We start from the raw sequence: 13096 nt of genomic DNA, 5'->3' as shown, positions 1-13096 counted from the left end.
CAGCTGTCAGAGCGGCTCATAGATTACTGCACCTGTACATAGCCCATCTATAATTTAGCCCAAACAACTACCTCTTTACCTACTGTATTTATTTATTTATTTATTTTGCTCCTTTGCACCCCATTATTTCTATCTCTACTTTTTTCTATCGCTACTATCTCTACTTTTTTTACTTTTTTTTTACTTGCTATATTGTATTTACTTCGCCACCATGGCCTTTTTATATTTTTATTTATATATATATTTTGTTTGCCTTCACCTCCCTTATCTCACCTCACTTGCTCATATTGTATATAGACTTATTTTTCACTGTATTATTGACTGTATGTTTGTTTTACTCCATGTGTAACCATGTGCTTTGCTTTATCTTGGCCAGGTCGCAATTGTAAATGAGAACGTGTTCTTAATTTGCCTACCTGGTTAAATAAAGGTGAAATAAATAAATAAATAAAAAATTTAATGGAACACCACTAGATAAACAGTAACAGAGTTTTAGAAGAACATGACTGGGACCATCCAGCAGAACTAGGTTCAAGAATTATTTATTTTCTTTTCAGATGGAATAACCAATGGAATAGTCCCATAAAATGCTAATCCCACCCATCTGCCCCGCAATGCAGCATTGATCAACCAGTATTTGAATGAAAACAAGCTATGCTATTTGTACCCAGGTCTGTTTAAAGTCTGTTCATCGCTCTCCTTTCAGTCAGCAGGTCCACACTTCTGCTGTGTCTTTGTAGAGCTGTCTGAGCCAAACACATGTAATTACAGCAGACTCAGGCTAGGATTGGAGATCCTCCTCAGTAATACTATGTCATCCTAATCAGGAAGTGAAGGTCTTCAGGCCTTCAAATGCAGAGCACCTGGACATCTCCTAAAGTCACCACACACCTTGTAAATAAAGGAGTCCTTTCCCTGCAGTGAACCAGTGATTGTGCCAATTGGATGTATTGATGTCTGATATGGCTATGGTTCACGATTGCCCCCCCCCCCCCCCCCCCCCACACTCCAAACATTGGCAGTAGAATGGCCTTACTGAAGAGCTCAGTGACTTTCAACGTGTCACCAACAATTTCTGCCTTACTAGCGTTGCCCCGGTCGACTAAGTGCTGTTAACATGAAGTGGAGCATGTGGTGGTTAATTTCTGTATTACCAAATTAGGAGACAAACTTATCACACAAGTCAGTTATACTTAAAGATTTAGCTTAAGAGATTTGCAATAGCAATGACTTTCAACGATTCACCATTTCTAATGATCCGTTGAGAATGGCAACCCAATGGCTACTGAGATCTTTTATTGCAAAGATCCACCCCCTAGTTGACATAACAAACCACAGATATTAGGAACAGTTCACAAAGTGAGACTTTATAAATGAGAAAGGAGTATCCCGTAGCCAGATTGATAATTTATAGCGAATACTCTGTCTGGCCCCTAAGATGAGGTTGCTATCTTGTTGCTGTTACTCCTAGCACAAAAACGGCAACTCATCCAATGGCATATGTTACGCACGCCTCTAAGAAGAGGGAACGCAACACCCTGTTACAACTCAACTCCCCATGAAGTGAAAGTAGTATGGACTGTAGGTGCGAGTAAGGATGACAAAGGCAGAGAGAGTGATACCGTTTACAAGGAATTTATTCCATCACACGGTAATATGGGGAAAAGAGGCTGGACGGAACCAAAGCAAAGAAAGTAAAATGTCAAAGCCACCCTCTCCTACCTTACCTGCCTACCCACTACTTACCTAATTTAGCACCACCTGGTGCACTAACCAAAATACAGGGGGAGGTCCGCCCAGGTCTTACCTAGTGTGCCTAGACAGTGAATATACTACGGGTATATGTAGGGCCTCTTGCCTAAGCACTCCCTAGGTGCCTTCCCCTTCGGGAACAAATGAAACAGAATATTAAACAATTTCACAAACACACTGAGAAACACAGGACATCAAATAGGCTCTGACTGAGCAACAAAATCACACAGAACATACCAAAGCTGCTCCCATCAACAAATAACATAGTACATACCAACTGCCTGTCTCACTCTTAGCAATGATCTCTCTCTGAGAACACAACCACATATGATATAACCCTCTGCAATGCTCCCTTTCTGCAATGATCCCTCTCTGCAATGATCCCTCTCTGCAATGATCCCTCTCTGCAATGATCCCTCTCTGCAATGATCCCTCTCTGCAATGATCCCTCTCTGCAATGATCCCTCTCTGCAATGATCCCTCTCTGCAATGATCCCTCTCTGCAATGATCCCTCTCTGCAATGATCCCTCTCTGCAATGATCCCTCTCTGCAATGATCCCTCTCTGCAATGATCCCTCTCTGCAATGATCCCTCTCTGCAATGATCCCTCTCTGCAATGATCCCTCTCAGCAATCATTTCTCTCTGCATTCTCTCCTCTGAGCAACAGAACACTGGCTTATATAGCTTCAGAAGGAATCTAATTGAAGACAGCTACGTCTTGACGAGGAGGCGGGGTCAGCTCCAATTAGCCATGGAGTCGACCAATCAGCTGCTTGGGGAGAATTCAGGAAGCCATCTCCTGAAACACACACTCAAATACACAAACTACAACACAGAAACTGGGGAACGTAACACATAAAACAATTGTCAACTCTAGACACTACCACACACATCCCCCAAGGCCAAAGGAGGGAGTGACTGGCGCACAGACATTGTGGAAACCAGTAATTGGTTCCCCATTAATCACACCATCCCTTCACATGGTTTAACAGATACATTCACATATGAAGACAATGTTCCCTCCTGTCCTCTTCCCTTTCTGATATTCTGCATAGCACCAGGGACATGTAAAAGACAAGCCTGACCACTCCCCTCTCTGGGCCCCAGGTGACTGAGCCCCAGCTGAGGGAAGAAGTGCAACTGCCAACACCAGAGTCCGAAGGGATACATTCTAATAACAAGTATATCACATAAGCATATTATGCAGATAAGACATCTTAATTATCCATGTTACCCAACTAATTCTGATTCATCCACCACGTTCCCCTCTCAAGGGACTCGGTCCCTTCTGGAGAATCAGAACAGTAACATGGTACCTAACAGTAGTTTGCAGAGTATATTAATTATGAAAAAACATACATAATCAAATTTAAAAGAAAATAAAGAATCAAATCCCTTCAATGTTGAGTACCTTAGTTACATTTACATTTACATTTAAGTCATTTAGCAGACTCTCTTATCCAGAGCGACTTACAAATTGGTGCATTCACCTTATGACATAGTTCCATGTAAGCTTTCTCCCTTCGGAAACTGAGTTTACAACATTTATTCTACAAGACAGACTTGCACATGTTTAATCTCACACAGAATAATACATTGTTGAGGAAAATACAAAAATAACAGAACAGAAATTCTCCCTAAATTACAGGAGAACCAGTGTCTAAACACAGGCCTCATCACAACAGATAGGACGGTCATCCCTCTGAGGTACACACACTGTTCAGTCCAATTATCTCTTCCATGCATTAAGATACCGTCTGATGTCACTTTTCACGATAACCTCGAAAGACCAGATCAGAACAACAGTTTAGTTCAGTTCATTAACTATATGATAAATTATTACTTTTACCAATTTTTCTAAACACATGTCTTAACATATGTCAAAGAGAATAACAACCCATTTTATTGAAACTATTCTTTCAAATTGGCTTATACTCCCCAACAAACACACTGTCAACTTCATCGCAGAGCCACAGGATCAGGAAGTTAGACATAACCCATCGGGAACAGAACAAACAACACAACAATACACTCCTACACATATCACTCAAGGTGTAAACTTCCATCCAAAACCTCAAAGAACTGAATCCAAAACCTCAAAGGACTGTACCCTCCCCCATTTTTAACACATAACTCTCCATGAGAGTAATGTATAAAACAACACTACTACTGGTCAAAAGATAAAACAAAATTTCTAATTAACATAATCAAATTAAAATCACTACTCTGAAAAACTCCACAAAGAAAAATTATTTTACCTATATGGTCAAAGGAAAATAGACTTAAAGCAACCTACACTTAGTCAAAGGCAATGCCCTCTCCTTCTTCACATTGGTCCAAATTACAGATATGGCTAAGAACTATAAACTTCATAATTATCAATATTACAAATGACTTAGAAATCAGTATAACAAATTACCTTAAATTCATTATCCAAATGGCTTTCCAATGAGGGTCATCAAACCACAATGGAAAGTCATGACAGAGGTCATAGGTCATACAAACCCTTCAAAGAAGTGTTTCTTACTATATTAGACAAATTTAAAGAAAAATAGTCAACCATTTCCTACATGTTGTATCCCAGGTTCCCAGAACATTCCTTTATCAAAAGAATTCACGTGTTTAATAAAACTCAGAAAATAAAAACTTCAAAAAATTCCATGTGTGTGCGTGCCCCTTGAAGATACCTTGGCACTAAGACAAATGAAAAACTCACTAAACCCAAAGGAAATAGAACACACAAATCAAACATAGTATATTAAAAACACCAACAGATAGTCTTAACAAATGTGTTGTGTGTGTTGGTATTTGCAAACCTTAAGGTAAAAACAAACCCAAAATTGCCAGGCCTTTTCAATTTGGTAGTTTACGGCCTCAATCTCACTCACTCTCCCCAAGATTATAGCCCCAGGAAACATTCCAAAGAGAGACCATGAAACCCCCATTTTCCCAGAAAAAACACAAAACACCTCGTCAGCATTCATTATACTACACCGATTCAGAAACCCAAAAGTTAACTACAAACAAAACCTAATAATAATGATAATTCCACTGTACTCCCTCAAATCATTAATCGTTAGTTTTAAACTTCCTCAATGTTTATATGTACTTAATTTAGCATGTGCTACCCTTAGACACAATTATCCTGGTATCATTACTAGACCAATGTAATCATTTCTCCTCTGTCGCAAATGTAGTAAATTTCTCAGCATAAGGAATCAGCGTTATTTAATCCCAGGCATTTAATAAAAATGTTGACGTGTTCTCCTATGTCTCCTTAAACTTACATACTTTAGGTGACTTCCATCCGTCCTGGAAGAAAGAATCCTACTCAAACACATCAGATAATACAATGTTTAATTAAGTGAAATCAACACCTACAATAAACAGTAAACCTTAAACAAACCCATAACGCCTTTCCAGCAATCTAATCATTTCAACCTGTTGCATACATTTTGTAAAAACAAACCTGTTGTTTTTAACAAATCGAAAACCTTTAAAAAGTTGGTTCTGTCTCATCAGCGTAAGAGTCAAAACTAACTTTTTTCCACTCATATCTACAATGTTGGCATGCCGGCAAAGGTCAATACTGTTCAGCTCGTACATGAATGATCTTCCTTCTGTCTGTACAGGGTCTGAAGTTCCAATGTATGCAGATGATACAGTGATATATGCATGCAAATAGTAAACAACAAGCTACACAAGAACTCACGACTGTAATGTTTCAGATGACAAAGTTGCTCAGGGACTCATGTTTGCATCTCAATAAAACATTTAAAAAACACAATCTGCAAAAATAAAATCAAACTCAAACTGTAATCCACTTTAATGACCTGACATTGTTCCACGTAATGAAACAGATTATAATGTTAGAATACATTAACTTCCTGCTCAAATTCACTGGTGTTACCTAAACAATAAAACCAAGCAACAATCATCAGAAAAAAATTATTTTGTTTCCCGGACAATGACCAGGGGGATCCTCAACCTCCCAGAGACCACGGCAAAATCAAGCCTCTCAGGAACTATAGACCTTCCGCTGCTTTCTAAAATATCATCCCGCTCTCAATACCACACTGTGATATTCTATGATGGGCAGTGAAGGAACAGAACCCCAGGATAACGTTATATCAAAGCTTATTATCCAAATTTCAATAATCTGATTAAGCATATTTCTATATGTTACTATCCAAACGTCAGATTAAGACTCATATCCATATTCACACAACTCTCATATCACAGTCACACAATTCTATACTCAAACATACCTAATCAATTAGTTGTTTTCCAACAATATTTTAACCTGCAGGAATATTTTCTCATTTCTATCTCATGATTAGTTCCTAGGAAAATGCAACTCATACATTTACATCTTTCAATACTTTTAAATGGGGTACATGTTCAAAATTTCAGGTTTAAAACAAGTACAGGTTCCACCTTACTATCTTATACTATGTCATAAATGGTCTTAACTAGTTCACACAGATTCTAGATATTTAACGCTAAATGACCAAACCCAGGGCATACCCGGCAAGCACATTTAAAACAATTGGAATTCACCACTTCTGAGGGTCACTAAGACAGGGACAGACACTTTACAGAATGAGGTCCTTCTTCCAATAGGGTTTCACCAGGTACTGTGCTTCACACAGAATCCACAGTCTCCCTGGCTCCTCGCCCCTACACACCGCACCAATCCCCACTGTGATCAATTCAGTGTCAGGACGGCTCTAGGTTGCCCGCAACCGACCAATGATAGGTGTCTTTGAGTCGACTAACTCTCAGATCATCCTCCACTGACTCGGCCCTGCTTACGCCTCCAAGGTGCCCCCCTCACACAGGAATACACACTCAGAGCCTACGTAACAGGGGATTATCTAAAAACTTGACTTCAAGTGTGGTGCGCTCACCTCTTTCTTAACCTCTTGGCGCACGGATCCCTTTAACGGGATCATTTTCGTAAACAACCGCTGAATTGCAGAGCGCCAAATTCCCCAAAAATTACTACAAATATTTTTTTTCATGAAATCACAAGTGAAATATACCAAAACACAGCTTAGCTTGTTGTTAATCCACCTATCGTGTCAGATTTAGAAAATATGCTTTACAGCAAAAGCAATCCAAGCGTTTGAGTTTATCAATCACTAGACAAAACATTACAAACAGCTAGCAGAAATGTAGATTGGTCACGGAAGTCAGAAAAGCAATACAATTAATCGCTTACCTTTGATGATCTTCGGATGTTTGCACTCACGAGACTCCCAGTTACACAATAAATGTTCCTTTTGTTCGATAAATATTATTTTTATATCCAAAAACCTCCATTTGGTTGGTGCGTTATGTTCAGAAATCAACAGGCTCCAGCAGTCATGAAGGGAAGACAAAAATTCCAAATAGTATCCGTAAAGTTCGTAGAAACTTGTCAAACGTTTTTTATAATCAATCCTCAGGTTGTTTTTAACATAAATAATCGATAATATTTCACCCGGAGGGTAAACTATTCAATACTAGAGAGAAAGAAAATGTCGAGCTACAACTTTCGCGCGCATGAACTAATCAAAGGACACCTGGCCATCCACTGACGCGTTTGATAAATCTCGCTAATTTTTCAGAAGAAAAGCTTGAAACTATGTCTAAAGCCTGTTCACAACCTGTGGAAGCCATTGGAAAAAGAATCTGGTTGATATCCCTTTAAATGGAGGATAGGCAGGCATTGGAACAGGGATTTTTCAAAATAAGAGGCACTTCCGGGTTGGTTTTCCTCAGGTTTTCGCCTGCAAAATCAGTTCTGTTATACTCACAGACAATATTTTGACCGTTTTGGAAACTTTAGAGTGTTTTCTATCCTAATCTGTCAATTATATGCATATTCTAGCATTTTTCCAAACATAAAAATTCTGCCTCCTAGCGTCAAGAAGTTAAAAATAATAATAATAATAATACGTTTGAGATGTGGTATCCACTCGGCTCACTGCCTCTCAGATCAAAGGTGGGTCCATCTGCTTCGTTCCGAAGTGTGGTTTCCCTGAGATCCCAAGTTTGAGGGATCCCTCGTGCACGATTTACCCAGATCTTCGGAGCAGTCACCAAGTGACGATTCACATCCCATCCTCATCGCCAAATGTGGTGTTTAATTTCTGTATTATCAAATCTTCCCTCACAAGCAACAACGCCTCAACCGCGTAGTGGTAGGCCACACAAGCTCACAGAACGGGACCGCCGATTGCTGAAGCGCGCAGCGTGTAGAAAACGTCTGTCCTCGGTTGCAACATTCACTACCGAGTTCTAAACTGCCTCTGGAAGCAAAGTCAGCACAAGAACTGTTCGTCGGGAGCTTCATAAAATGGGTTTCTATGGCCGCCATTGGACTCTGGAGCAGTGGAAACATGTTCTCTGGGGTGATGAATCATGCTTCACCATCTGGCAGTCCAACAGACAAATCTGGGTTTGGTGGAAACGCTATCTGCCTCAATGCATTGTGCCAACTGTAAAGTTTGGGGAAGGAGGAATAATGGTCTGGGGCTGTTTTTCTTGGTTCGGGCTAGGCCCCTTAGTTCCAGTGAAGCGAAATATTAACGCTACAGCATATAAGGACATTCTAGATGATTCTGTGCTTCCAACTTTGTGGCAACAGTTTGAGGATGGCTCTTTCCTGTTTCAGCATGACAATGCCCCCATGCAAAAAGGTCCATACAGAAATGGTTTGTTGAGATCGGTGAGTAAGAACTTTGAATGTCTTGTACAACCCTGACCTCAACTCCATCGAACACCTTTGGGATGAATTGGAATGCCGACTGCGAGCCAGGCCTAATCGCATAACATCAGTGCCCAACCTCACCAACATGCTGACCACACATCTCGCGTCGCGTGCGCGAGTGTTGTAAATACAATTTCACATGTTATTCAATCATTGTGCCCACACTGATCGCGCATGTCAACGAGCATCTGCGTAGTAAGGCGCTAAAATAGAACTTGGTTCTGTTTTTTGACGCTTGATGCGCTGCAAGTCCCGCCTCTCCCGTCTCCTCATTGGCTTTTATGAGCATATACCCACGTGAGTGATTGAAAGATGAACTGAGGTCCACACTCCAGTCCTGTTGGTGGTGGTAATGCTCCTTAAAGTTGTTTTCCAACCGCCATATATCAAATCAAATCAAATGTATTTATATAGCCCTTCTTACATCAGCTGATATCTCAAAGTGCTGTACAGAAACCCAGACTAAAACCCCAAACAGCAAGCAATGCAGGTGTAGAAGCACGGTGGCTAGGAAAAACTCCCTAGAAAGGCCAAAACCTAGGAAGAAACCTAGAGAGGAACCAGGCTACGAGGGGTGGCCAGTCCTCTTCTGGCTGTGCCGGGTGGAGATTATAACAGAAAATGGCCAACATGTTAAAATGTTCATAAATGACCAGCATGGTCAAATAATAATGATCACAGTAGTTGTCGAGGGTGCAGCAAGTCAGCACCCCAGGATATAAAGTCCAAAGAAGAAGAAGAAGCCTGAAGGAGGAGAGATTACTAGAAACGAGCTAGGTTTATCCTTTTATCTGTGGATAAATTGTCGGAGTAGAGGACCTACACTGGCGTAACCCAATGTTTATCCCAGGACAAATTAGATAGCAACAGCAAGTTGGCTAGCTAAATTGACGTAAATCTTTAATGCTTTTCGACCTGTCCCCATATTAATATACTTGTTTCAGAGTTCGTTTTGATATTTCAACCTGCGTGTCGTGATTGCGTCTGCTGTGGGTGGACAAAATCATCATGCGTCCGATGGCGCACGTGAGCAGTCTGGTCAGCATGTACTGCTCTTGTGCAACAATTTACCAACATCTAGTGGAAAGCCTTCCCAGAAGAGTGGAGGATGTTATAGCAGTAAAGGGAGGGGGGGGGGGGCAACTCTATTAATGGCCATGATTTCTTGAATGAGATGTTCGACGAGCGGATGTTGAAATACTTTTGGTCTTGTGGTGTAGGTAGCCTAAACAGTACCAACTACCAGCCTACAGTATCCAGATGACACTGGGCTCACCACTAGATGGCAGTGCTGACAAAAAGCAGTAGCCAAGACACTGCACCATAGAGCCGCTAAGGGTTTATGGTAAGTGTTGGTGTTATGAATATAAAATAAAGACTATTTGCTGTATTTGCACAGTAGCTCTTTTTTTCCCATGTTCGATTTAAAAACCAAAGAATTGTTGTGGGGACTTTAAATACTACTACTACTACTACTAATACTACGACCACCAACAGGTAGACTCCCCTCACAGGTGCATGCTTCCAGTGATCAGAATAACAACACATTGTAGACAAAACAATTGCTATGGGGTTTCATTGAAATTCTAGCAATTATTTTATCAATATAGAATAATTACAGGAACTGGAATGAATTTGACCGTTCATGTTCAACACAGTGCAAGTTGCATTTATGTGTAATTTGTTCATAAAACAATGAAATGTCTCTTTGATGAGAGCTCAATAATAAAAATATAGGAATGTCACAGTGGGGTAAAAACTGTTCTGGTGCTTTGGTAGGTTCCTGAGCTCTGAAGCTATTGTAAAAGTAAAATGTAAAAGAGTCATGAGTGAGCAACAAAGCACATTTTCACCCGTCGTCGATTTCCATCACCTTGAGATGTATATGACAGAAACAATGACCTTATCAAAACTAGGCTGGGAGCATAACTGTTTGGAAAGTTTTTAATTACTTTATTAATTCATTAATGAGTTGTGTCTCTTGGGCCATGCTGTAAATATAATCATGTAATGGGATATGTACTGTACAGTGTGTGTGTGTGTGTGCGCGTATATGCTCGTCTATACATCTCCCAACATTGATGACAAAGAAACAGAACAAAACACACGCACAAACACATGCCTCTGCCTTTCCCTGAGGAGAGTGTTTCTGCAGTGTGTTTAGTCCTTCTCTTCTGATATAGTCATCGAAAAAACTTTCTGAATCGCACCAGTGACTAATTAATTATTCCCCAATTGTACTTCCCAACCAATGTTGCAATCACATGGTACAGGTACTGTACAGTTCAAACTCATTTGTTCGCCTCTTTATTTACAATTGTAACGGACACAATTTGAAATCGCCCTTCGAGCTTAATAACAGACATTGGCAAGATGCCAAGTTGACCCTCTCTTGGTGATTATTGAAGCACTGCTCCAGATGCTATGGCAGAGTCATAAATGGCCCATGGGGCTCTGGTCAAAAGTAGTGCACTATGTAGGGAATAGGGTGCCATTTGGAACGCAGGCTTTAATTGATTTACTCACCAGTGAGGGCAATCAGACAGGCTTTATTTGTTTCTGTACTTGGCACGGTCACTGGAGAAATGAGCTGCTAGCTAGGTCAGAGAAACTGCTGACACGTCATTGGGAAGCATCAAGATGCTATTGGGACAGATTGCACAGAGGACATTGTGGCACTCACTCAGACACACATACACTCTTGTGCACACACACACACACACACACACACACACACACACACACACACACACACACACACACACACACACACACACACACACACACAACACACAGATGGCGGCAAGTGCAGTGCAGCATTCCGGGCTGGGTTGTGGGATCTCTCTATTTACTTTCCATTAAGGACAACTTCTGTTTGGGTTAGAGAAATTATGCACATGAAAAGTGATCTAATTTTGGTGTGAGTGGCATCCCGTGCTTGTGATTTGCTATTCAAACTGCCTCCAACAACAGAAGCAGAGCAGGGCTAACACGGCAGGTTAGGGGGAAGGAAAGGGGGAGGAGAGGGGCGAGGACAGACTGATTGGGTTTTGGGACCGGTAGGACCTCTAGAGAACAATCTCGAGAGAGCTAGATGTTTGTCTGACATTTCTGTTGCTCCTGTCCACCAAGCCCCTTCCTCCCTCTGCCTCAACAGACTCCACTCGGAACACAAGGTCGTTTTCATTAGGACAGGCTATGGAGTACAGCTGGTCCAAATTGCTCCCTATAACCCCTCAATGTGGTTAGCATGTCTGAAGAGTCTGGATGGGTATAAGCAGTGTCGTAGTAGAGCTTCCGCCGTATTGCTTCCTGCAAGGATTCTGGCCAAGTAAAGTGATAGGGAACGAATTGGGACTAGCTTGTTGTGTAGTGTACCGTAGTATAGCGTAGGATTGTGTAGTGTCGGGGGTTGTGGCGGACTGCTGTGCATGCATTGCTTTCACACTCCAAGGTCACTTTCACAATCTTTATGTAGCACTTTATTGTCTGCTCTTGTAGATTGACGTGAGAGAGAGACTGAAATATATCCCACATGAAAAAAGTTGTTTGAATCAATGACACCCCTTATGGCTACTGTCCTTGTGTTTCATCATTCTCAGTATTACTCCTGGCCAGCACCATTGACTTGGCAGCATACAATATATTTGAGGAGCTTTACATAGCCAAGATCTTTTCAGAAGCTTTGTTTTATTTCGGCCATAGTACATCCCTCATGTTTTCCCCCAAGGCTCGAGACATATGTTTGCTATATCAGAAGGTGGAACATTTGTGGCGTTTGGCACATGTTGAGGCTCTCACTCTGTGTCAGTGAGAACACATGCTCTGTCTCTGTCGGGAGCTCAGTGTTTGTAGTTCTAGTCCGTCATCTCTCTCTCACTCTCTCTCAATTCAATTTCAATTTAAGGGACTTTATTGGCAGGGGAAACATGTTTACATTGCCAAAGCAAGTGAAATAGATAATAAACAATAAAAATGAACAGTAAACATTACTCACAAAATTTCCAAAAGACATTTCAAATGTCGTATTATGTCTATATACAGTGTTGTAATGATGTACACATAGTTAAAGTACGTGTTAAAGTATTAAAACATAAATATTGGTTGTATTTACAATGGTGTTTGTTCTTCACTGGTCACCCTTTTCATGTGGCAACAGGTCACAAATATTGCGCCTTTGATTGCACACTGTGGTATTTGACCCAATAGATATGGGACTTTATCAAAATTGGATTTGTTTTCGAATTCTATTTGGGTCTGTGTAATCTGAGGGAAATATGTGTCTCTAATATGGCCATACATTTGGCAGGAGGTTCTCTCTCTCTCGCTCTCGCTCGCTGTGTGCCTGGCTCTCCGTGCCAGTCCTGCTTTATTTATCCCATGCCAGGCCCTGCTGATGCCAGGAAGACCCCAGCCCTCCCACTCCTTCATACAGCGATTAAACTGGGAAACCACTAATAGGGACTCACAGGCACTAAAGGTTCAGAGATGTAAAAGGAAATGCCGATAGGGAATTGTCAGTTGAAATTTGATGGAAATGTCTTCGTCCTCTTTAAAAATGTGTGTGTGTCTGGCGTACTACGCT

At 41.0% G+C, this 13096-nt stretch overlaps 1 protein-coding gene across 1 annotated transcript in view; it reads left to right on the top strand.

Annotated features, from left to right (window-relative positions):
• The window catches only part of LOC129840615 (zinc finger protein 385B-like), a 198186-nt gene that overhangs the window by 84867 nt on the left and 100223 nt on the right, over positions 1–13096 (top strand). The window lies entirely within an intron of this gene.

This window comes from Salvelinus fontinalis, chromosome 41, assembly GCF_029448725.1.
Source record: "Salvelinus fontinalis isolate EN_2023a chromosome 41, ASM2944872v1, whole genome shotgun sequence".
Classification (NCBI taxonomy): Eukaryota; Metazoa; Chordata; class Actinopteri; order Salmoniformes; family Salmonidae; genus Salvelinus; species Salvelinus fontinalis.
Note: the sequence above shows the minus strand (reverse complement) of the source record. Positions and strands in the feature narration are given on the sequence as shown.